The 24,573-nt window shown below is 45.2% G+C and overlaps 1 long non-coding RNA gene across 3 annotated transcripts in view; it reads left to right on the top strand.

Annotated features, from left to right (window-relative positions):
• Positions 1-24,573, top strand: part of LOC114598932 (uncharacterized) — an 84,845-nt gene that overhangs the window by 10,564 nt on the left and 49,708 nt on the right. For 2 of the 3 annotated variants that reach the window (XR_013392913.1, XR_013392912.1), the window contains exon 2: positions 15,278-15,439. This is a non-coding gene — a long non-coding RNA (uncharacterized LOC114598932). Of the gene's footprint in view, positions 1-15,277; positions 15,440-20,101; positions 20,803-24,573 lie in introns of those variants that run through there. The other variant, XR_003707195.2, reaches the window with a different exon arrangement.

The raw sequence follows: 24,573 nt of genomic DNA, 5'->3' as shown, positions 1-24,573 counted from the left end.
TGTCCTGTTGCACCAGAAGTGGTTTAGTCATGCTGGCCACATGAAAGCAACAGCTCCCTTGGCCTGAAAGCGAGATGAGCGCCACACCCCATAGTAGCATTTGACTGGACTTAACCGTCTGGGGGTCCTTTACTTTTACCTTTATCAGGGTTTGGTCAGCTAAAGAAAAGTCAGTCTACAACCTTTTCAAAGTTAGAAAAGAGGGGGCAGTTATGAAAATGTGTGTTGTGGGCTTGCCCAAGACATGATTTTGCTGCCTGAGGCAGAATAACAAATGATGCCCTCCCTCACAAGCCAAGGTGCCTAGGCTGGTCAAGTTGTGTTGGCACCTGAGGGAGAAAATTCCACATGCACCTCTGCCCCTTCCTGGCAGGGAAAAAAAAATACAACCATCAAATTACTAAGAGCTGTCTGTTGTCTCATGACACCCAGAAATAGCTGCCTAAGGCGGCCATCTCACTCTATCTAATGGTAGAGCCAGCCCAAAACAGTGTCTATGTGTCTTCCTTTACAGTCTTCAATTCAAAGGGCTAGCTAATCCAAACACATTTTAAAGAGAACGAATCCTAAGAAGGAAGAGCAGTAGGAGTATTGAATTGCTTATATACAATTAGTACATGGGCAGCAGATTGAGCAGGCCTACAGGTCACTTGGCTAGTTTTTTGTACCCTGGTGAAATGTGTTGGGCAGGATTCACTTCACGAGCCCTGTTTAAGAACTTCCACGTGTGCAATGGGGCTTCCTTCTGCATGCCCCCTGAAATTGACTGGGGTGGGTTGGGAGAACCCCCAGAAGAGTGCACAGGGGGGAGCAGCTGAAATTCCTGTGGAGGTGGAACATTCGTAATAGCGTGATGTTGAATCCCACCCATTGCATTTCTATCTAAAGGATAGTGATTGTTTCTAACTAGCAGCTTTGTATCCAGTATTTGCTCAGGAGTGCTAAGAAACCAAAAGTTCAGGGCAGTTTTGAAAGGTTCGGTCTGCCATCTTGATTCCAAATGGTGTCCAGCTGCGTCCAAACATACAATGAAAACCTGTTCTTTATTCTCGGGAACCGTCATGCAAAATGCGTTCATGATAACTTAAGAGACATCCAAATTCTGAGCAAACAAAAACTTACCAAGATATATAGTAGATTGTGAATGTATACATATAAATTCATGCATGCACATTTTATCACAGAATCTTAGAGTTAGAAGGCATCCCAGGAGTCAGTCTAGTCCAGCCCCTGCAATGCAGGAATCTCAGCTAAAGCATCCATGGCAGATGGCCATCCAGCCTCTGCTTAAAGACCTCCAAGGAAGTAGAGTCCTCAACTTCCAAACAAGTGTGTCTTTTGGTGATGCATTTCCTTTGTTTCGTCCCCACACCCAGCAATGCATAAGTGGCCTTCCTATGTGTATTTACAGAATTGGGCCATCCATGCTAATCACCTTTATATAGAAGTACACTTTACAAGGGACACGGGTGGCGCTGTGGGTAAAACCTCAGTGCCTAGGACTTGCTGATAGTATGATCGGCGATTCAAATCCCCACGGCGGGGTGAGCTCCCGTCATTCGGTCCCAGCTCCTGCCCACCTACCAGTTCAAAAGCACCCCTAAGTGCAAGTAGATAAATAGGTACCGCTTTATAGCGGGAAGGTAAATGGCGTTTCCATGTGCTGCGCTGGTGCTGGCTTGCCAGAGCAGCTTCATCACGCTGGCCACGTGACCCGGAAGTGTCTTCGGACAGCGCTGGCCCCCGGCCTCTTAAGTGAGATGGGCGCACAACCCTAGAGTCGGACACGACTGGCCCGTATGGGCAGGGGTACCGTTACCTTTTACCTTTTCTACACTTTACAAATTCTAGTGGAATCCACTTCCAACTAAGGCAGCAGTCCTACCAACTTATATCTTTGATTAAACCCTGTTGCATTATATAATGTAACCGATCCCAGAAAACAGGCATAGAGTTTACTGTATTTAGGGTGACAACTTTCCATAGGACTCCATGAGCAGAAAGCTGCTCTTCCTTGGAGCTGCCCCGAATGTTTACAGATTGCTTTGACCATAACAGTTTGCGAGAACAAATCGCAAGGCAGTGCTGGGGTCTCAAATAGTTACTACATTTTAAATCGTAAAACGTCATTGCATAAATGTGTTCATAATTGAATCCTCATGTGGATTTTGCTACTTAAGGTCATAATCCTAACTTTGCCTGTTTGGAGGTTAACCCCATTGAAATCAACAGGACTTCTGATTAAACATGGTGAATATTGAGTTGCCAGCAAGTCTTTGTTATTTATCACTTTGCTTCCTATGCAACTCTATGTCAAAGTAACCCAGTGTAAATATAGCTCTCGCAGCTGATTATCCAAATGTTTTATATGTCCCTTGCAGTGTTACTGTAACCTTCACCTCTCTCTTAGTGTTTACTTATTTGGAAGAAAGCTGCTTAAAACCAACAGGGCTTATTTCCACATAAATGTGTTTTAAGAGTGAATGTTAAGATTTAAAACATATTTATGTGGAAAAATGTCCTGTACTTTAGAAAACCTTTCTTCAAAGTGTACTAGGACTGCGGTCTGAAGTTGTGCTGCATGGAAAAAATGGTATATTTATATTACTTCAAGTTGAACTTAATTAAAGCGACTTAGAAGCTCCCTTGCCCCAACAAGGACACATCATGGAGCAAGTGATCCAGATAACACCAAGGGAGGTAGACTTAGAGGTCACTGCGATCAGGTGATGCCTTGCCACCAGCTCTCTGTCCAACTAACCACCGAACTGTTGAAATGAATTGTACAAGGAGTTTGTATTTACTTGTACAGATGGTGATTCTGATCTGCATGACCAGCCCTGTACTATTAAGGTGAGGAAGTGGGGGCGGGGTTTAACTCATGAGAAAAATTATAACATCAGTGCCCATTCAACAAATGGTGCACATGTGAGCTATTGTAACCCATGTAATCCAAATCCATATTGTCCTATGCCACAGGGGTGAATCATTCATGCAGATTTTGCATCAAAATCATTATATTATCTGACGTCATAATGATTCAGATGAGTGACATCTGTCAAAGAGCTTGTTGTACATTTGGGAAGCACTGCACTTTTATTTTGTTTTGTTTCTACAATCCCTGTACGCAGCACTTCCCAAGCACAGGGATTGCAAAAGGTCTACGATCAGCTAGTTATCTGCTGCTTGGGAAGTACTGCACAAAGTGCTTTGCAGGCACCCCCAATTGACAGTGCCTGCAAAGCCCCATTTGGCCCTTCCCTACCCCATGTCAGACTTCATCAATGACATCAGATATAAAGCAAGTGGGTGTGGCTTGCCTGAAACAGATACATGGTGTGGGCCAAATGGGGAGCCCAGGAGGGCCAAATTTGGCCAGCAGACCAGAGCTTTCCCCCACTTGTTTTAAGTCTGAATTCAGTGGGGGCCCAGGTAAAGCCTCTCTAGACACCTGTGTGCCTGCAGCTGTCGTGTTGGTATATGGTATATGGTTAGTTTATGTTCCAATATATATACTTGCTTACATTGAACAGCATTCACCATTTGAATGCCCATTTGCCCAGCCTGGAGAGATCCTTTTGGAGCTCTTCACAATCCCTTGTTCTTACCAACCTGAACAATTGGGTGTAATCAGTTCACTCCAAGTCATTTATGAACAAGTTAAAAAGGAGCAGTCCCAATAGTGACCACTGGGGGACTTCAGTGCCACCAAAAGGCAAGAGTGGTGTGTCCTGTTCCACCCCTTGAGGCTTCACCCTGCTTAATGGCTGGCCTGGCCCTGTATTTAGGAATATAGGAAGCTGCCTTATACTGAGTCGGACCTTTGGTCCATCTTCCTCAGCATTATTTACACTTACTGGCAGCAGCTCTCCAAGGCTTCAGGCAGAAGCCTCTCCCAACGCTACCTGAAGATGCTGGGGATTGAACTTGAGACATCCTGGCTCTACCACTGAGCTGACCTGTTGCCCTTCCTTGATGCCTTCTGACCATAGGAGGTGATATGGTAAAACAGGGACAGGGAGCCTGTTGGATCCCAACTCCTCTCAACCCCAGCCGGCATGGCCAATGGCCAGGAGTGATGGGAACTGGAGTCCAAAAACATCTAGAAGTCCCCCACCCTTGTGTCAAAGCTGTGGCAAAATGGCTCCAAGGGAGTGGAGCAAAGCCAATGGGCTATTGAGGGCTGGGGAAGACATGAGACGAGTACTGATGACCTGGAACAGCTGTCTGGAAATCAAGTGGCCGGCCCTGGAAGCTAAGAGCATAGGCATCTTGCAGAACATAAAGGGGCTGGGAAGCAGAGGCACAAGCAGAAGGGAGCTGGAGTGGGCAATGGAAAAGTTTCAGTCTGATGCCCATAGTTGAGGTGCTGCTGGGGCCTGGTGAAGGATTGGGTTGCAGCCAATCATCTTTCCTCTTTTCTCAGGTTAGAGTGATGAGCAACCACTTCCTCCAGGAAGCTTGGTGGCTTGGCCCCCCGTAGGAGCTTTCACACAGCCACTTTCTCAGCAGCGCATCCTGTGAAATCTCGAAGAGCAACAGAGCGCCTTAGGCAGCCAGTGGATTTTGGCAGCCTCCTTCTGGCTGCCGTCTCCATGCCGCTGCCACTGCAGGGGAGCAGCTTGAATTTGAGGAGAACTGGGCTGAGTCAGAGGCTTGTTCACAAATAACAGTTGCCATCTGTCTTCTTAAAATAATAATAATAATAATACATGACAACTTGTACTTTCCTGTGGGCAAGGCTTAATGTAAAGCAGTTGCACAAAAGCCTTTCATTAGCATAATGTTTAAGCGATGCCGAGATATTAGGTTACCAAATGCTGAGGCAGCTTCAAGAATCAGCAAAATGAGACAGCTCCTCGAGTTCCTTGCAAAATGGCCAGAATTCCTCCTTCCCATTTTCAACACAAATGGCCTCCTGTGGTTTTCAGTCAGGATGAGGCACTGTCAGTAAATTTTTGCAGAAAGTAAGATGTTTCCTGCTTTAACCTCTTAAAGGAAGGTTCTTCCTGCTGTTTATAGATTTATTAATTTTCTAGGCTGACACTTTCACTGATGTTGATTGGTGCTAGGGGAGGACACAACAAAACTATCCAATTTGTCTTGGGGTTATTCTGCGGTGAGTTTAAATAGCCCACAGTGCTAGTCTGGGCAGCCTTCCTGTGAGGCAAAGTGAAGGAGCCACCTCAGGCAGATTATATGGGGTGCTATAAAAGGACAGCAAATTGTTAATACTTTAATTCATTGTTGTGTTTTTAGTGACTGGGAGCAGGAGAGTCATTTGGGTGATTTATCTGCTTCAGGTGCCAAAACAACTTGACTGACCTAGGGTACTATGGCTAATTACCTTGAAATAAGGGTAGGGCAGGCACTTGCATATCTCAAGCATATCTTGAGCTAGCTCTCTTAACATCTGGAATTTGTCATCATAACCTCCTGTGGCATCCAGATGTTGCTGGACTGCAATTCCCATGACCCACAACCACTGGCCATTCTGGCTGGGCCTGATGGGGAATGTAGTCCAAAGCAGTTGGATGGCATCAGGTTGGGAAAGTCTGATCTAAAGGAACTTTCTTGGTGGGTACTGTCCTGTGCCATATGCAGTCCCAAGCAGGTATTCCTAGAACTGATGGTTGAAGGATGGGCGGCTGCATTCTTTCCAGGTGTAACTTGCCTATGAAACCAGCCACTGACTTGATTTAAAGCTTGTTGAATATACAATATGAATGGAAGCCAATATTTGGTTGTGCTCAACAAGGCCTGAGCTCTTGTTTATTGGGTTTTATATCTCCAAATGTCCAAATAATATATAGCTAAAATAAATTTACATACAAAAAATAAAACAGCAGCAGACATGACAAATAAAAGCTATTGGATAAGTCAGACAAACAACAACAACAACACCATTTCATTATCAATTTATTTACATGGCCTTTTTTTCTCAGCAAGGTGAAAGGAATTCCTTACCTCATTATCATGTACGTTTCATGAGTAGAAAGTAGATCTGAGGTTGAAAGATGCATTTTTAACATTTGCACTACACTACCATCCTAGAACTCCCTTGGCGCCATGTTTCCCTAACTCACAAGCCTGCACACCACAGCAGCACTCAAGGAAGTTAAGCACCTTATAGCTGGCGTGTCACATTAATCCATTTCGATTGCAACACTATGCCAGCTTCTGAAAACCACTGGCCTTTCTTCTGAGTAGAAAGACCACACCTTCTCAAAACCACTGGCCTTTCTTCTGAGTAGACACGGTATGATTGCACTGTTAATGGTCTCAGCATGCAAGCTTATGCACCTTTACCTGGGAGTAAGCGCCAGTGAATCCAATGCAGCTTGCTTCAGAATAAGCGGAACATAGGATTGCACTGTGGAGGAGTAACTGGAATGGTTACTAACTGCCATTTTGCATTAATTATATAAAAAAGGAGTTTGCTGTGAAATCAAGGGTGGTTTTTTTTCTTTTTGCTTGTAGCATCTGTCACTTTTCTCTGCTCCAGGTTCTGCTACATTTTTAGATAGCTCCAACCAGAGAATGTAATTGCAGCTTAATGATAATGTACCCTTTTGCTTTTACCTATCTATCAATCTGCCCTCCTGAATGCTGGCAGATTACTTGGACAACACTGATATTTAGTTAATTTATTACTCATGCCCAGTACATTTTCAAGTGTACCTGCCTGGTGTAATAAAAGAAAAAGAGGAGGTTACATGATTTGTTCTAGTTCACAGCACTTCTGAACTTGCACAAGCCTTCTGCTTAAGCCATGCTATCTTATATCTCTTAGCCTTTATTTTTTTAAAAGCCAAGCACCCATTAAAAATACAGAACAGTGTCTGCAAATCATGCTCACTTTCCATACTGTCTCATAAGAACACAAGAGGCTGCAAAAAAAAAAAAAAGAAGAAGAAGAAGAAGAAGAAGAAGTTTCTGAGCAATTTTTAACAGAAATCGCCCAAAACGGCACTGCCGACATGGGTTGCCACACGTCCAGATTTTCCCGGACTTTTTGTTGTTGTTTTTTGCAATTTCCGCCCGGACACTGCTTCGAACTGCAGTATTCCAGATATATCTGGGAAATTCTGGGCGCATGGCAAGCCTAGGACTGGCAGGTGAATCTTACTTCAGCACTGGTGATGGGACAGAGCCTCCACCACACCTGAGGCCAGCAGGCAAGCTTAAGAGGCACAGGGCAAGCTGCTTAATCCACACAGTATCTGTTCTCCATCCGTCCACATCTGCCACCTAAGGAGGCTGCTTTACTCTGCCTAATAGCAGGGCTGGCCCAGCTTACACCAAGTCAATTGAGTGGTTCGGCCAAAATTCAGCATTCTCTCTACACTGACTGTTGGGGTTTCTCTCCAGAGTTTCATATGGGATTATTCCCTAGTTCTCCCTGCAAACAATGGTAACAATTGTGTGGAAAGCATATGCACTGAGCTACAAACCTCCTCCCACTGAGAAGGATAGGAACTGGGTGGCCAGCAAAGCAACACCCAAAGTGAGGCACAAACTGTAGAGATATAATGAGCACAAGATGGAGTGCAGAGTGGGCTGGGGGGGGGGGTTGGTTGATTGTAAGAACCATGGGAATTGTCCAGTGGCATCCTACACGGTTTCATCTTTTCCACCATGCTATTGACAGTGGTACCTCGGGTTAAGTACTTAATTCGTTCCGGAGGTCTGTTCTTAACCTAAAACTGTTCTTAACCTGAAGCACCACTTTAGCTAATGGGGCCTCCTGCTGCTGCCGCGCCGCCGAAGCACGATTTCTGTTCTCATCTTGAAGCAAAGTTCTTAACCTGAGGTAATATTTCTGGGTTAGTGGAGTCTGTAACCTGAAGCGTATATAACCTGAAGTTACAGATGGGTAGCCGTGTTGGTCTGCCATAGTCAAAACAAAAAAAATTCCTTCCAGTAGCACCTTAAAGACCAACTAAGTTAGTTCTTGGTATGAGCTTTCGTGTGCATGCACACTTCTTCAGATACACTGAAACAGAAGTTGCCAGATCCTTCTATATAGTGAGAAGGTGGGGAGGGGTATTACTCAGAGGAGGGTGGGGATGGGTGATTGGCAGATAGCTGTGATGAGCCTGTTGACGACTATTAACGACTGCAGTAGGTCTTACAGGAAAAAGCAAGGGGTGAGAAGGTGAAACCCCTTGCTTTTTCCTGTAAGACCTACTGCAGTCGTTAATAGTCGTCAACAGGCTCATCACAGCTATCTGCCAATCACCCATCCCCACCCTCCTCTGAGTAATACCCCTCCCCACCTTCTCACTATATAGAAGGATCTGGCAACTTCTGTTTCAGTGTATCTGAAGAAGTGTGCATGCACACGAAAGCTCATACCAAGATATAACCTGAAGTGTATGTAACCCGAGGTACCACTGTATCTGGAGCTGCTGAGTGCTGTCAGCAGGGAATTTGGAATGAAGTGTCACCATCTCCCCCCCCTCCATCTCTCACCTGAATCAGGAGAGGCACATCAGGTGCCAGACCAGCTTGGAGGCCACAGTGGGCTGGATGTGGGCCAATGCAGTGAAGGACAGGTAAGAAATCTGATAAATAAACAAACTTCCAGACATTGCAGAAGATACTTTAACTTCAGCAAAGCACCCAGCAGCCACAGGTGTCTTTCAGATTCTCCATCACTTACGTGTTGTGAAAGTCTCAAATAGAAAGGAAAGGACTTTCCCCTAATTAATGTGATAGGGCCAAACCGGGTGGTGGCAGTCTCTTGGGACCATCATCACAACCAGCCAAGCATGTATACCGAATCAATATTGATGCAACTAGACGGGGAACTGTGGGGCCTCCCTATCTAGCATATAGTGTCCACCTCCTTCCCTTCCTTTCCTGAGAATTAGGCTTGAGGGAAAAATTGTTGGAGCTAATAGGCGGCTTTTTGTTCAGTGCCATATTTTGTGGGGGGCGGGGGGGGGGGGAGGCTTGCAGTGGGAAAGTGAAGGAGTCCCTTGCATAACATCAGGGACGGGCAATCAGTTACCCTAGGATTTCATATAGCCCTTAGCTTAATTTCAAATGACTGGTCCCTTCCTTGGCAGCCTGCTGGGTGGAAGAAAGAAGCGGTGTTAGCATAATGCAGAAAAGGGAAGAAAAGAGTATGGCCTCCAGCAGATGTTTACTAACCCATTGCACCCCATTCCTTTGGCCTACTAACTTGAGGTTTGCTTTTTGTGTGTGTTTTTGTATGTGGCTTTGTAACATGGGCATAGCCAGGACTTTAGTTAGAGGGGAGCAGGATTGGTCAGTTAGTTAAGTATTTCTATTGTTTTACTTGATCTAGGGGGGGAGGGCAGCTGTCCCCTCTGCCCCCTCTTGGCTACACTTATGCTTGGTAAGAAGTATATGCCTATGGTGCTGCTTATATTATTGATGCCAATGTGATTTTTTTTTAAGCGCAGCCTGGCATTCTATCCAAGAAAAGCTTTCATAAATCGGGGAGGAAGAGGCCTTTCTGTACACACTTCCTGTGCTTCCGATCCAAACATGAACAGTTGTATAAAGAAGGCGAAGGAGAAAACTGGCACAAATGAGCCACTTAGGCAGTTGTCCTACTTATTTGATGCTGTGAAAACTAAATTAAGTAGATCGGAAACCAGAATCCCATTTTTACGTGAGATATAGCCAGCACGGCCACGTGTCCTACTTTCCAGAGCGCTGTCCTCTGTTTGGAGGCATTCTCCACTTGAATGGCTGTCTGGTAGAAGGATAAAGAACAATAAGAATAGAGAGCAAGGGCCTTGAAGTTGCTTAACCAACCAGGGAATCTCAGGTTTGTGGCTCGTGGGTTTTGTAGGAAGGGCACACGCTGCTCAAGAGTGTTGGGTGAAAACAAGTGCAGCTTTATTGATTATATGGCTGGTCAGTGGGGCTGGCGTGGCACGAGGGCAAAGGCAAGTTCTTCATTCCAGCCAGCCCTTGCTATTGGAGTGGCATTTTGTTTGATGGTTGGGAAGCACCCAACCAGCCCATGGGAGCTGGCCACAGTGTCAGACCCCACTGTGGGGCAAGCCAAGCACCCAGGATCCCACTGGGCATCTGGGGGAGAGGTCCATTCCCAGCCAGGTGGGGCCCCATCTGAGCTAGGACCATGCCTTGAACCTATCATCCCCTCCAGGCCCTTTATGGGGACATCCTTACTAGTCTGATCCTGCCCAATGCTGTTTGTGCACGAAGTAGTGGCAGAAGATTGAGAACGCCTAGCATGTCAAAGTGCTCACTGAGGGAAAGAGGTGGGAAACCCAGAGCCAACTGAGGTTGGGGGGGATCATTTCTGGACCTGTTAACCAGTGACCCAAAGAGGACAGACAGGCCCTAACAAGGCCTCGCTAAGCGAGTGGGAAAGCACGAAGGGCAAAATGGCCCCAACCTCTTTGTGGCTGAGGCTTTTAAGCACTTGACCAGGGGTCAGCAAGCTTATCGCACTTCTGGCCAGTGTCTCCAGCACCACTCGCGCAGAGGGCAGGGGAGCACATGCCCATACGCATGTGCACACGCTATTTCCGGCGCATTTCTGGGTCGGAGGAGCACCGGAAATAGCTTGTGCAAATGTGCACGGGCCTCCCCCAACCCGGATGTGCACTGGAAAGAACGCTTGCACATGCACACAAGCTATTTCCGGTTCTCCTCCGACCCAGAAGTGGGCAGCCGCGCAGTGCCGGTAAGAGCGGGTGGTGGCACCGGGTGGCGGGGGTTGCAGCAGGCCGGATAAATGAGTCCCTCGGGCCTTATCTGGCCCACGGACCTTAGTTTGGGGACCCCTGCACTTGACCCTCTACTACCCCACTGCAATGACAGGCCTAGGGCAATGACAGGCCTAGACAGCATCTTGAGAAGTAGAGACGTCACCTTGCCAACAAAGGTCCGTATAGTTAAAGCCATGGTTTTCCCAGTAGTGATGTATGGAAGTGAGAGCTGGACCATAAAGAAGGCTGATCGCCGAAGAATTGATTCTTTTGAATTATGGTGCTGGAGGAGACTCTTGAGAGTCCCATGGACTGCAAGAAGATCAAACGCATCCATTCTTAAGGAAATCAGCCCTGAGTGCTCACTGGAAGGACAGATCGTGAAGCTGAGGCTCCAATACTTTGGCCACCTCAAGAGAAGAGAAGACTCCCTGGAGAAGACACTGATGCTGGGAAAGATGGAGGGCACAAGGAGAAGGGGGCGACAGAGGACGAGATGGTTGGATAGTGTTTTCGAGGTTACCAGCATGAGTTTGACCAAACTGCGGGAAGTAGTGGAGGACAGAGGTGCCTGGCGTGCTCTGGTCCATGGGGTCACGAAGAGTCGGACACGACTAAACGACTAAACAACAACAACAACCCCCACTGCATGGGATGCTACAATTTCCCACGGGATCTCATGAGGGTGCTGCAGGACTGGCTGAAGCCCTGCCTCTCCCCACTGCCTCGCGCTGCCTCCCCACCAGATGAAAGTGCCCCATTCACTTTGCATGCAGAGCAGAACTTTCCAAAAGTTCGAACATGTCAGTGGGTCACAGCCTATGGAAGACCTTGAGTTTAGAAGTCATTTGCATCCCTGTGTATAAATCAGCATGTCAACCTGCATGGGAGTGAAGCTAGACGGAGGTCCTTCTTGGAAGGCAACCACCTTCAGAAATCAAGTGGCTGGCAGTAAGAGAGAAGGCGGCTTTTGGGGGGGGGAGTTGTGCTGCTCTATTTATATAATCCCCCCACCCCCTGGGAAGTTTGTCTGGTGCGTGTGCTGTTGTCTTTTAAGCATCTGGTTAAGAATGTAAGAAGAGCCTGCTGGATCAGGTCTCTATGGCCCATCTGGTCCAGCATCCTGTTTTTACAGCGGCCAATCAGATGTCTATGAGAAGCCTGCAAGAAGGACCAGAATGCAGCATCACTCTTCTCACTTCCCAGCACCTGGCATTCAGAGGTATCCTGCCTCCGAGAACGGAGGTACAGCGTAAACATCACAGCTAGTTGATTTTTAAAGTGAAATGCTTTTTAAAATGTTCTGATGGGAAAGGAAGCTTATACATTAAATGCTGTAATTGAGTCACCAAAGATGGTTTTGAAGGCATAGTGAATTTGGGCAGTGCCTTTAATTGCACAGCATTTTAATTATGTAATTGTATGATGTTAAAAAAATATTACTGGGAATTGCCTAGGATATATTTGCACGGAGGGCATTAAATAAAAAATAAAGTGATAGTCCTCAGTATTCAAAACATAAGGCAATCTTCTCCACATCCAACTCATTACAACTGAGGTACATTCTGGATTTTATATTATTTTTAGACTAAGTGTCATCTTTGTTAATTAAGGCATTTTGGTGCATCATGCGTGAGGACAAGACTGGGAAAATAATTCTAAATTTCATTAATAAACAATAAAAACCTAGACATGGGGATTTTTCAGGTTTCTGGCCATTCACAAAAGAGTCTAGATAGCTCAGTTAGTTAGAGCTTGGTGCTGATAATGCCAAGGTTCCAGGTTCTATCCCTGTATAGTCCCAGTTGCATAGTCCTGCATTGCAGGGAGTTGGACTAGATGATTCTGTGGGTCTCTTCCAACTGTGCAATTCTATGATTCTACGATCACTCACAAGAGGTGCATGTGAAGTGATATGCTTGTGATATAGCCACATGCTAAGACGGTTGCATGCACAGAATTCCAAGCAGATCAGTTTAACCTTTCAGCATGCTGCTGCTGCTGCCACCACCAACAAAATAGGCTTTGTGCTGGTGTGCTAAACATCCCAGGTGCACACTGAGCATTTTCTAGACACAGCTACAAAGAGTGTGGATTGTAGATCAGAGAGGGCTCTGATCTTCTATCCGCATGTTGAAGCATTGTTGGCAAAAACAACTGTGCAAGCCTGTACATGCTTTCTTAGAAGCCCTACCAAGTTTGGCGGGGTTTGCTCCCCAATAATGGGAGTTTAGGATTGCAGGCTTGGGTTGCGTCTGCGTGTAATGGCTGAAGGTGCCTTGTGATTCGGCTCTGGTAGTGTGGCACATGGCTCTCAAGCATTTAACATTTCTGTGACATTGCTGTTTGCACAAGCCGTGACAGAAAGCGATCGGGAGAGGTTGTTTCCTTTTGATGTCTCACAGCAAGTCGTCCTTTCGTACTGGTGGCTGGAATCAAAAGCCCTGTGGCTCAATAAAGTGACCCTTTTGACACCCGCCTTTTGTGTGCTTCCACCCGCACCGCACCCCTCGCCAAGAGTTTGTATTTCACCGACCGTTTCCAAGGATTGTGAGTGCGCCCCACACATCTTCACTGCTGCTGGTGTGTTCAGAGCCAACAAACAAAACACAACACACCATTATTTGATTTGAATGGCTGCTGGGCTATATAATGGGGAACAGAGGAAACGGGGAGAATAAGGCCTTGCTATTCAGACAAGAAAAATCCCCAGCACCGTGTCAAAAGACTATGAAAGCGCTTTCTGGCTTTTTGCCATGGTGGCCTTTAACATGATAAGAACAGGGCGACACAACCTGCCAGTCATGAACTTGCATGTAAAGAGGAGGAAATTAAAAGTGGGCTCAGCATTTTAATCCAGCGTACAATGTCATTTCGGTGGCAATTTGAAAAAAAAGATGCAATTTTAATTTCTCTTTAGAAAGAAAGGAGAATGTCTGGATAGGGATGTAGGTAGCTTTTAACTTTTCACCAGTTTCAGATTCTCTTTATCATTCCCAGCCTCAGTGCCCCTGCTCCAGTTTTCACCTCTTATTACGAAGGATTATTGCCAGGTTGAAACTTGCAAGGTTAAAAAAGCATGGCAGATCAGCTTCTTCTGGTTAAAATATTTGGAGGTGATCCAGGCACCTGATGTCATTCTTAAAAACACTCATTGACAAAAGTGTAGCTTGGCCCAATTCAGAGGTGGGAAGCCTTCTACAGCCTGGGGGCCGCAGGCCACCTTGGCTTTCGCTTCATGCAGACCCAAGTGAGCCTGAGCTTCCACAGCCGTTGCCCGCCATGAACCACCATGAGCAGGATTGGCTGCAACAACAGCAGATATGCTTGAGATAATATTTTATTCTCATGTTAATTATTTGTATTTTATATTTGACTTCCTTTAGTCATGTTTTATTTCAAAATGTTTAAGGAATTTTTCTTTTCATTTTTGGTAACTTTGCTGTGTTAAATGCGCATTCCGTGGTTGCAATTCTCCTTTGTCATTTTTTTATTTGGAAATCTTTAAGAAAACATTTTAGTTTCCTGCTAATTTTGTTGCTTTGAATTTATACTTTATGTTCGACTTTCTTCAGTAATGTTTTATTCTGGATTGTTTCATTTGGATTTTATGTTTTAATGTATTATATACTTTGGATTTTATGTTTTAATGTATTATATACTTTAATGTTAGCCTCCCTGAGCCCAGCTTGGCTGGGGAGGGTGGGATATAAATAAAATTGTTGTTGTTGTTGTTGTTGTTGTTGTTGTTGTTGTTGTTGTTGTTGTTGTTGTTGTTTTAATGCATTGTGAGATTATTATTATTTCCTTAATAATATAAAGCGGTATAGAAATGAAATGAAAAATTTTCCTAAATTTCCCTTCTCCACAAGCTTCTGGGGACCACATGCACCTGGTGGGCATGGCCAGAGGAAAAAGGAGGTGGAGCAATGACTAAATTTGTTTCTGCAAGCATTCTCACACCCCACGCTATCCTCTGTGATAGCTCAGTCGGTAGAGCATGAGACTCTCAGTCTCAGGATTGTGGGTTCAAGCCCCACATTGGGCAAAAGATTCCTGCATTTCAGGGGGCTGGATGATCCTCGCGGTCCCTTCCAAGTCTACAATTCTATGATTCTATTATTCTTATCCAGGGAAGCAAGAGGGATTGTCAGAGTTGAAGGACATATTCCAGCCAGGCAAAAGCACTGGCGAATGGTGTGTAGCAGGGCCAGTAAAGGGTGTGGCTGGGGAGAGTCCTCAGGGCCAGATAGAGAGGTGTGCAGGGCCACATTTATCCACCCAGGCCTGAGGTCCCCCGCCCCCAGTTCTTCAGGTGCTCCTGAATGTCAGCGTCTTTGGTGCATTTGTACATGTGGCATTTCTGGGTGCAGTTGGGACTTCCTCCAATTCAGCCTGCCCAAACTGGCCTCTCCACCGGTTGCATTTGTATTGTTGAGGCTTCCTTATCTCAGCCTCCATCATCAAGTACAGGTGGTTGCATTCAGCCTAGTGACCTGGGCTAATATTTAACCATTTAAAACAACAACAACAGGTTTCGGCTTGTTTTCCTCTTGTAGCGTTCCATCGAGTGAACCGGGACGCTTCTTCCTTTGGGACTGTTAGTTCGGCTTTTGAAATCCAAACCTTCATTAGCAGAAGATTTGGAGCAGAAGATGGTGTTCTGCAAACAGTGCTCTGTGGAATTCTTAATCTCCACCTGGACAGCCACCAGAACAGAGGTCAGTTCAGTATCTCATCTGAAGGTCATCACCTTTAACAGTTGCTTCTCTCCCATGTCCATTCCTTCACTATTGCACTATGTGCAGCATGCAGGGACTGAAAGATGGCTGCATTGCTGGAATGTCTATTTGTTTCTTAAAGGCATCTTCCTTCGCATTGAAATCTACTGATTTCTAGTATGTCTTGGATACTCAGGAAGAGACCCCGAGACCCAATATACTCCTAAGATACAGCGCACTGCCTTATACCGAGGCAGACTATTTGTCCATCCAGCTTAGTGTTGCTCACTACAGGCCTTTACAGTGCTTTCCAGATAATGTGGGACTCTTCACTCCCATTATCCCTCACCAATGACTAATACATGTTGAGACTGATGGAGTCCACAACAGTTAGAGGAAACTACATTGGTGCATTTGGGCCGCCAACAGTTCTCCTAGTATCTTCAGAATGCAAAGCATACGCTCTTGTCACTGAACCAGGGGTGCCAACTTAAATAAAATATTGAGGAGGCCCACGTAAGCCCCATGTCACATAACTGATCACAAGACACAGCACACACACGCTATTTGAATGCCCATCTATTGGGGGGGGGCTCAGTCCCCTCAAATATTTTATTGGAGGGGGGTGAAGGGACCTCAGCCCCTATGAGTTGGCTCCTATGCACTGAGCTAAGGTTCCACCACCCTACTCATGGCTACCAGCAACAGCTCAAGGCACAGGTGTAGCTATCAAGTAAAACAATAGAAATAATTAACTGACCAATCACGTAGGTTCTGCCCCCCCCCAAAGTCCTGCCCTCCCTAACAAAAATCCTGGCTACACCCATGGCTCAAGGCCTCTTCTTTCTCAGGGAAGGCTTGTGCTATCGCAATCATTGATCAATGACTACAGTACCAAATTATTATTATTATGCTCACCCCCAGATTTAACACCGCAGGTAGAATGTTTGTTTCACCAGTTTTCAATGGGATCAGTTTGCATACGGGATTGCCACTCGCATATTCAAATGTTGAATGAATCCATCAAACGTTGTGTGTATATGTGTGAACCAACCTTCAGTTATCAAACTAGGGTATATCTCAAGGTGCCTGTGAGAAGACAGGATGAGGTGTGCGTCAGGTGAACAGCTGGCTCCCATTCTCCCATACTGCAGCACTCTTCACCCTACTGTAGTTCCTTGACCAGCCTAGAGGTTGAGACTCTACGCTGAACTGTATGAATCTTCTGCTTGCATGGGGACTATTTCTCTCTCTCTCTCTCTCTCTCTCTCTCTCTCTCTCTCTCTCTCTCTCTCACACACACACACACACACACACACACACACACACCGTTATAAAAGCTCAAACAAGAGCTGCCCCTCACTAAAGAAGGTTCCTGCTTGGCAATGGTTTGATGCTTTATTGATCAGCTTATTGTTTAACAAAAAGCCCTTGCTAATAAGTAAAGTACAAAATCCTGTCCGTTGGGCTCGTTGAAAAATGTGGAGGAACCGACCAGGGCAAGTGAATATTTTTAGATGTTACTATTTCAGGTCAGAGCTTCTGCTTTGGAGGAGAAGCATAACTTGAGAGGGCTGATTTCAACACATTGGAAAGCATTGCTTGGGAGGGACACTTGGACATGACAGGAAAACATCTGCACAATTTGGGGGAGGGTGCAAAGGGCAGTCCTCCTTGATGCAGCTGTGTTTCTGAGTGAAGAGCAACTTAGAAGCCACCTTGCTATGAGATATCCTTTGGTGGCATATTTGAGACACTGTTAAAGGGGAGCAGATAATTGTTCAGTGTGTGTGTGTGTGTGTGTGTGTGTGAGAGAGAGAGAGAGAGAGAGAGAGAGAGAGAGAGAGAGAGAGAGAGACGGGGGGGGGGGGATATTTTGTTTTTCCAGTCACAAGTGACAAAACCTTTTGTTTTCCTGCTTTTGCAACTGATGGGAAGTGATCCCTAAGTGGCCAGCTCCTTACCTCTCACCCTTCCTCTTAAGCAGCGTTTCTCAAAGTGGGTGATACCAGCCCCTGGGGGGACACTGGAATGATCCAGGGGGGCAGTAGTAACCTCCACTGCAATTGGGGGGGCATTGAATAAAAATAAGGGGGGTGGAAGCATAAAGAAAGAAGAGAAGACAATTAAACAACTCAAATTTCTCTGCATCTTTCTGTTTGTTTGCTTAAAGAAGGTAGATCTCCAGGGGGCGCCGAGTATCCCCCCCCCCCCCCGAAAAGGGGCAGTAGGCCAAATAAGTTGGGAATCTCTGTAAGCAAACCCTTTCCCTAGTATAATTCTCAGTGGTTTTAGCAGTTTACTGCAGAATGCTCAAGAATTGCTACATGAAAGGAGGAGGCATTGCATCCATTTCAAATGCCTGAAGCCACTTGCTCACCTGTTGGTGGCCCTAAGCAGTAACTTGAAATAACATCAACAGTCCTGTTTTCCAGTGACTCCTTGGTATCCATTCTTAATAGGAAATCAAACTTATTTTGCTTTGGAGAATGTAACGACAAGATCTTAAGGCCATATCTCAGAACAGGTCAAAAGTGAGAGCGATACGGCAGTACTTTAACACTGGAATTTGAGCACAACTGCTTTGTACATAGAGCTACCTCTTATCGTACTTTTCTGTCTGGGTAAAGAGACTCTCTCTCTCTCTCTCTCTCTCTCACACACACACACACACGTGCATACACATAAAAAAAAGAGAAATAATTTTGGAGGAAACCTCTGCTTTGGCAGATAGCTGCAGCGCAACTTAGTTATCAGCATGTTCGGTTGAGCTAAGCCGATTGTTTTGGCTCCCAGTTGTCAGTGAGTTCAGTGCTGATGCTGGGAAATCAATCAAAAGGACAAACTGGATCCGGTCGCTTTTCCCCATCCCCACCCCCACCAAAAGGATGTCAGACCTGTTATTTCAGTTTAGTTAAAGACAGAACACAGAATCAACATCCTCCAGAGAAAATGCATTGAAATCAGTTGGCTTGTTATCTTCTCTTACTCTCCCAGGAGCACAGACATGTCTCCTAGGCATCTTGGACTCTTAGCCTAGAACAGTTAGGACTTGCTCTCAAGATGAGAACCATTCATAGCAGTCTGCAAAAATCCTGACCCACACCGACTTCTCCATGTGGCATTGGCCTGCACACAGCTGCCCTCAGCATGTGGTGGTTGTGGCTGGAAGGGTGTTCAAATAAGTCCCTGGTTAGAACCTTCCTGTTGCTTTATATAAGCTTCAGAATGCTATTGTGTAGAGGTTTAAAAAAAGGGAAGGCACTGTAGTAGTTCTGTGGTGATGGGAGGAAACCCTGAAGCATTTGCTCTAAAAAAAAATCCCAGACGTACGGTTGATTGAGTAAACATACCAGGAAGAAAAGTGGACAGCTTGACCGAAGCAGGAGGGTCAAGAGGCAACCGGGAGTCAATCTGCAAGCTGTGTGCATGTCTTTTCAAGAGCAAAGGTGGAAGGGTAAAACCAGAGTCACCCTGCTCCCCATCTCCTCCTGTTCATGGGTATGTGTTATGGGTGGCTCCAGACTATTTTGTGGTAGGGATCCAAGTGCACACCTGGAGCAGTTAAAGCCGATTAAATTATTATTATTTTTTAGAAGACATCTGAAGGCAAGCCTGTTTAGGGAAGCTTTTAATAGCTGATGAATTCTTGTATTTTAATGTTTTGTTGGAAGCCGCCCAGAGTGGCTGGGGAAACCCAGCCAGATGGGCGGGGTATAAATAATAAATTATTACTATTAAATTATTATTATAAAGGGCTCTGTCAACCTCATGCAACAAATCCATGTTGAAGAAGAATAAGACTTTTTGCCGTTTGAAGGGCACTGGGGAAATGCATCAAAAAGTGTGGCATGAAGAAATGGCTAACAGGAAGATGTATGAATGCCCCACAAGCGAATGGAGGACAAATGTTTGTTGTTGTATAACTGCCCTGCAAGCAAATCAGAATGAAAGCTCAATAAAGAGAGGATACAAGCTCAGCTATACATACCATATTTTTCGCTCTATAAGATACACCAGACCACAAGATGCACCTAGTTTTTGGAGGAGGAAAACAAGAAAAAAAATATTCTGAATCTCAGAAGCCAGAAAAGCAAGAGGGATCACTGCGCAGTGAAAGCAGCAATACCTCTTGCTGTTCTGGCTTCTGGGATAGCTGTGCAGCCTGCATTCGCTCCATAAGACGCACACACATTTGCCCTTACTTTTTAGGAGGAAAAAAGTAAGTCTTATAGAGGAAAAAATACGGTAAGTGTTGTGCAAATGAGTTAGGAAGGATGCTCAATAAACATCTCATCTGGAGGAGCCCCCTGCCTTTATCCCATTCCTTCTTTAAAGAGTAGGGGGAAGATGTACCTTTGGTATTCAGCCATTTAAAAATTCACATAATAAATACATACCATGTATATTTCAGTGTCACAATGGGTAGAGCAGAGGTTCCTTGCATGAGCCAAGGGAGTGGCTTGATTTTGAGAGCTCTGCATTTCTACACGTAGGAACGAATTGGCCCTAGACAAAAAGTGCCAGAGAGCTCTTGAAAGCAATTAAGGGTGTGCTAGGCATACTTTGAAAAGATATTTAACAGGCATTCATGCCAAACACCAGGGCTATTTTTATAGGTAGCAGGCTTTGTTTGTGTGTGTGGGGTTTTTTTTTTTACAGGTAACTTTGAAATGAAGGTGTGCCTCAAGTCAACCGCAACCTAAGTGAGGCCTCATTGCAGTGGCTGAGCTGTCTTCGAAAACAATGCCACCCTTTAAGGTGTTGTGAACTTGGAGCTCGTCAAATTCTTCTGGTGAGGACAGAGAAAGGTAATGAGTGTTTCCCAAAGGCAGAAAAGATTACACATACAACTTGGAGACTATAGGAGAATGAGTCTATGGGGCTTGTGGAGAACTAAAAGCAACTGCAAAAGATATCCTTAGGCCTGTTGAGTGGCAGGGTACATTAACCTAGGACCTTGGTTGGGTTTATGAATATACATAAGGCTGTCTTCTAAAGAGACAAACCAAGCTTTCCTAGCTTAATGAAAAGGTCTCTGACTTCATGTTGTCTTGTTTTGAAACCCATTTTCAGTTGTTTCTGTACTGTTTTTAAAAACTATTTTAGCTGGGGGTCTTTAGCTTCTTTCAAGGGGTTTAAGCTAACCGGAAGTGCCCAGGAGCAAACATGAGTGTCTATATGCAAGGTATGTGCACTACCACCTACCCATACCCTCCAACATTTTTCCAATGAAAATAGGGATGTCCCGTTCCATAATAATAATTTTACTATTTATACCCTGCCCATCTGACTGGATTGTCCCAGTCACTCTGGGTGGCTTCCAACATATATAACAAACATAATAAAACATTAAACAACTTCCCTGTCTTCAGACGACTCGGGAGTTGGATAACTCCATAACCTCCAACATTTCTCCTTAAAAAAAAAAGGGATGTCCTAAGCTAAGGAAAAGCGAGACATTCCAGGATGAAATCAGAAACCGGAATAGCTTCTGTAAATCAGGGACTGTCCCTGGAAAACAGGGACACTTGGAGGGTCTGCATACCTTGAAGCCTCATTGTGCTGATTCCCACTAGCACAAGTATTTAGTTGAGTCCAGCCCTCTGTGTGAACTCGTTGTGAAAAAGTTTAGAATTGTGGCATCAGTAATCTGTCCCCCCCCCCCATTAAAAAATATATAACTTATTAATTTGGGAACTCTCTTATTCCATACAATAGTGCTTTGTTAATAAAAACTTTCCATCACTTTGATATATTCTGTTTCTGGTGTAAAAAACCTTTCCTAGTTTGGATGTCTTAAAACCTTTCCTAGTTTGTATTAAAACAATTATGGGTGGAAAACATGTATGGCAGCAAAGAAAAGAAAACAAAACAAAAAACACCCTCCACACACACACGCCCAACCACACCACATTTAGAAATATCTGAACTTTTTATAGGCTTCTGAAGGCAATTCTCAAAACCAAAAGTAAACAGGCAAGGGCACATTCTGCCTTGGGGTTCTCTTCCCTACCCCCTTCTTAGCAGTGCAGAGGTATCTGTGCTGATATCTTCCCAGACATTCACTCCTTGATCAGATTGACCTGAAGTGAAAGGGACCCGGCTTCCTATTTCAGGCTCCAGGTACCAACATTGTGCATTTAATACATCACAATGCACTGTTTTATTGTTGTACATTTGGTTGATTTATCAGAAAGCAAAGGCCACAATTCAGCACAGTGTACTGTGGGTTTTCAAGTGAGAGATGTTGTTCATTCCTAGGCACACTTTCTTATAAATAAATCCCACTATGTTCAGTGGCGCTCGTTCTCAGGTAAGTATGGTTAGGATTGCAGCCTTGGGCTTAAACTTACATACATGTATATGTGTGTTAGGATCAGGATTCTGCCTTTCCACCCAGGAGCTCAAAGCAGCATCCTCATAACAACCTGGTTAGTTAGGTAAGTACTTACCTTAATTAAAGAAGAAAACACACGGCTGCACTAAAGGACTGGTGGAAATCTCACCTCTTTCATCCACACAGTGGGCATAGGTTTAGGCCAGAGATAGGGAACCTGTGGCTGTCCAGATGTTGTTGGAATCCACCTCCCATCAACCCCAGCCAGCATCGGATGAGGTGAACTGGATTCCAATAACATCTGGAGGACCACAGTTTCCTTACCCCGGCCTGAGACAAAGGCACTCTTTGCTTGAAAATCTCATCTCTAGTGTGAGGATAGTAGTGGTCACATAAATGAACACATATTGAATCCTACCCGCTTTGCTCCAAGGTCTGAGGGACGGATTTTTCTGCTCCTAGCTTTGCCGATTGCCTTTTAACTGAAAATGCTGTGTATAGATCCTTCAATCTTCTTGCCTCCAAAGCATATTTACTGCCACTAACTACAGGACCTCCCCTCAATTTGTTGTTACTGAGTTTTCATTAGTTTTACTACAATAATTTATGTGGAACACTCTATTAATGAAAAGGTAGAAAGGTCTGATAATATATTTTATTTTCCATTTTAATTGATTTGTTGTGTTTTAGATTGTGGTGATCTGCTCTGAGATCACTTCTGATGAGGGTGGGACATCGGTCTCTAGATAAATGATGATGATACAAGTAATGACAAATAATTATCATTACTGTATTAATTGTGAAGAGATTATATTCTTAGCATTATTCAGGTGGTCGCTGCATGAGTTTTTGCCAAAACTTGCTTGGAATTTATCTTGCAGTGTGGGTGATGGGAGAATATTGCTGCTTTAATCCCAAGGCAGTTGTTTGGCAGTAAGCAGCTGTTTAACAGCAAATCACTCTGGCAGCCAAACAGCTGATCAACAGTGACAGCAGCACCAGCACCACTTATTCCTCAGGCTGAAGGGAAGTTCAGACCTAAGACTGGAGCAATGCTTGTGCAGTCAGGGACCATAGGCAGGGATCTTGCCGCACTGGATTCAAAGGAGCTGCTCTGCTCCTGCTTAAACATGTTATTGGTTCCAATACTCTGAGTAATATTAGGTTTCATTTTTAAAGTTTCCTACCTGGACGCAGGTGGCGCTGTGGGTTAAACCACAGAGCCTAGGACTTGCTGATCAGAAAGTCGGCAGTTTGAATCCCCGCGACGGGGTGAGCTCCCGTTGCTCGGTCCCTGCTCCTGCCAACCTAGCAGTTCGAAAGCACGTCAAAGTGCAAGTAGATAAATAGGTACTGCTCCGGCGGGAAGGTAAACAGCGTTTCTGTGCGCTGCTCTGGTTCGCCAGAAGTGGCTTAGTCATGCTGGCCACATGACCCGGAAGCTGTACGCTGGCTCCCTTGGCCAGTAAAGCGAGATGAGAGCCGCAACCCCAGAGTTGGTCACAACTGGACCTAATGGTCAGGGGTTCCTTTCCCTTTTACCTGGATGTAAAGCCTGTCGTGTCCATACTCCTGTTTTCTTCCAATTTCAGTTCCCGAATCTGCTGACAACACTCAGGTTCCAACAAAACACATAGTCACCATGTGCTTATTTGCAAAATGGTCCCTAGCTGCCAGCTAGAGCAGTGACTACTTAAAAAAAAAAGTTCAATTCCAGACATTTGGAAAGGGATGTATAAAATGCATATGCTTTACTTAAATGTGTGGCTTCTGTTCATTATCAGTTCTGACTGATTGTTGACTGTCACTGCAGACATCTGATTGTTTCATGAAATGATGGTTAGTTAATGAATGTAAAAATAAGCACCAAATATGGGTGACAGAGAACAAAACAGCAAGGATGGGAAGAAGCACAAAAAATCCTGCCTGGGCAGCCCTACCCTCATTGTGGAGATATGCAGTGTCACTTTAAATGTTCAGCATTAGGCAGAAGCTGAATCCAGACATGCCAGAGAGGCAATGTGGTGTAGTGGTTAGAGTGTTGGATTAAGACCTGGGAGACCAGGGCTCAGCCATGAAGTTCACTGGGTGACCTTAGGCCAGCCATTGGCTCTCAGCCTAACCTACCTCACAGGCTTGTTGTGAAGATAAAATGCAGAGGTGGAGAACTATACATGCCACCTCAAGCTCCATGGAGGAAAGGTGGGATAAAGATGCAATAAGTAAATAAATAAATGTCACTGCTGCCACAACTTTCGAGGTGGGGATAGTGGTTAAGTGCAACATAGTATATCTAGCAGATTTATCCATTTCTTCAAATATATACCTTTAAAGGAACCTTTCTCACTCTGTTGGTTTCAATTCTGGCTGTTAAATCTCTACGTTACTTCATTCCACAAGCGAGGGGCTACAACCGAAAAGGCCATCCTGGTGGTGCCATATCCTGAAGAATTCCCTCTGGTGGTAACCAGGGTGCCATGAACTGGGAGGAGGAGGAAGATCCCAGCAAGGGGTGCTGCTGGGATTGGGACACACTGGGGCATGTTGGAAATGGGGAAGCTGAGGTTGGTGTAGGAAATGGTGGAGGATGGTGAGGGGCTGGAGGTCAATGAACAGGAACCAGATCAGCAGGACCCATCACCAGAGCCAGAAGGGCCTCTGTCTCCACAAACAATGCAGGCTCTGAAGTGTGGGGAGCAGCAGAAGAGACTCTCTAGGTAGGAGGCTGGGGCAGGCAATAACCCACAGCCCAGCTCCCTAGCTGGCCAGGTGGGGCTCTCTATGTGATTCCTCA

This window comes from Podarcis muralis, chromosome 5 (assembly GCF_964188315.1).
Source record: "Podarcis muralis chromosome 5, rPodMur119.hap1.1, whole genome shotgun sequence".
NCBI classification, from domain to species: Eukaryota; Metazoa; Chordata; class Lepidosauria; order Squamata; family Lacertidae; genus Podarcis; species Podarcis muralis.
Note: the sequence above shows the minus strand (reverse complement) of the source record. Positions and strands in the feature narration are given on the sequence as shown.